The following is a 1,960-nucleotide window of genomic DNA, read 5'->3' as shown; positions in this document are numbered from 1 at the left end:
ATAAATGGAAATGAACTTACCTACTCATGCGTGATTCGTAGTGTTAACCTCCTGATGATCTTAAATTGGAGGTGCTGAAGCCGTGGAGTCCTGGGAGTGGGAGGTGGACGGGTGTGACTGGGATGAGGTTTCAGCTCAGCTCTGCTTCTGGACCCCTGCACTGTCTGGGCCACACGTGTACCGTGTCAGTGTGGGTCCCTCTGAAGCAGAGGGAGGAGGATTTGATTTATTAGGAAGCGATTTATTGGGAAGGTTCCTGGGAAGAACTAGCAGGGGGGTGGGGCAGTGGGACAGGAAGAGAAAGAGGTCCTACCAGGTGATGTAAGATGGTCCCGAGGAGGGTAACTTTGGCGAGGTCCCCTGGGGGTCCCAGAGGCAGCCTGTATCCCACCAGGACCAGCTCCAGGGGCGGCACCTATACAGGTGCTCAGAAGGGCCCCGCGCTTGGTTTAACAGAGTTGAACGAGGGGCCCGCATGTTCATTTTGCAAATGATGTAAGTGGGTTTGAGTCCCACTGTGGCGCTGGCCCCTTCAGAAGGCAAGGGAGCCGAGCCCCGCTCAGTGGTGGGGTAAGGGCTGTCCCTTGGAGGAGCGGTTGTCAATTCTAGGGGCAGCCCACCCCCTGCCAGGGAGGGGACCCAAGAGGACGCGGGCAGAGCCCTGGGGGCATCTGTTACACAATCCAAATCTCAACAGTGACTGCACCCAAATGGACACACACATCCACCGGCTTTTGGGGGAAATGATTCAATTCATCGGGCATGTAAGACAGCCCCATTGGTGACTGATATGGCTCGACGATCAATCATTTGGCAGGGCTTGACCTTTCACATTCCAAGATGGGCTTGTGCGGAGACTCCTGAGTACCCATATTTTAAAAACAAGCATCTCTCCTCACCCCTGCCCCGCCCCTCACGGTCCTCCCCCGGCCCACACATCCACACTTTTTCTCCAGATAACATCCAGACTCTCTTGGAAAACACGCCAAGTCCAATTTAAAGTGGAGATTGATGACCGATGGGCCTGTTTTTTTTTTTGTTTTTTTTTTTGGTCATTTCTGAGCATCCGTGTGATCACATTGCTCAAGAATTATTTTGATGGTTGCTTTGTTTTTGTGTATATGGAACATGAGAGAAAAACAATCAAGCGATTCATGTCAAAGTTGTGTAAAGTGTGCCTTTGTCACACTGGCTGGGGGAGGTTTTGACCTTCCCGTTGATGGAAAAGGAAGACGCCTTTATCCAAGAATGGCAGGTCCGACCAGAGACAAATCTGATTTCCATCTCGGATACTGAGGTTTATGTCAATCCATTCCAGGCATGTTGTGGAATTTATACATGTGATTTCAGGGGTCACAGCGTGGGTCACCCATGAGATCCCCAGCGCCCCATCTGTCTGTGCTGGAGGGTCCATCTCACTGGTGTGGACGGGACCTGAGCCTGCAGTTGGCTGAAGCTCCCTCCCGGGGAGGTGGCGGGCATGAGCAGCCAGACCATCAGGGCCGAGGACCAGAGGTCTAAGGGACTGTCCCCTTCATGGCTGGCCATACGTGGCAGGGGTAAACAGTTTCAACCAGCAGAGACTTGGGTGTCAGAAATCTGAAAGGATTCACCCAAAGTCACACAGCCCGTAAGTGCCAGGGTCTGGATTCCAAACTGGTCTGACCTGCTCACAGCTTGGGCTCCAGAGACCCATCAAGCACATTCCCTCCAGCCGTGGAGGCCCAGAAGGGGACACTGCTGTTGTACGGATCTGCAGAGGGCCCTGGGGACAGGGCGGAGCTCACCCCCACTTCTGGGGGGCTGTCCAGTAGATGGGGTGGAGAGAGTAGAGGCTGGTCAACCTGGGTTCTGATCCTGGGCAAGGCACTTCCCCTTGCTGAGCCTCAGTTTCTTCCTCTGTGAAATGGGTGTGATAAGGGTAACTGCATTTCAGAGTTGCCGGGGAGGATTATGAGAG

This window comes from Hyperoodon ampullatus, assembly GCF_949752795.1.
Source record: "Hyperoodon ampullatus genome assembly, chromosome: 18".
Lineage (NCBI taxonomy): Eukaryota > Metazoa > Chordata > Mammalia > Artiodactyla > Ziphiidae > Hyperoodon > Hyperoodon ampullatus.
Note: the sequence above shows the minus strand (reverse complement) of the source record.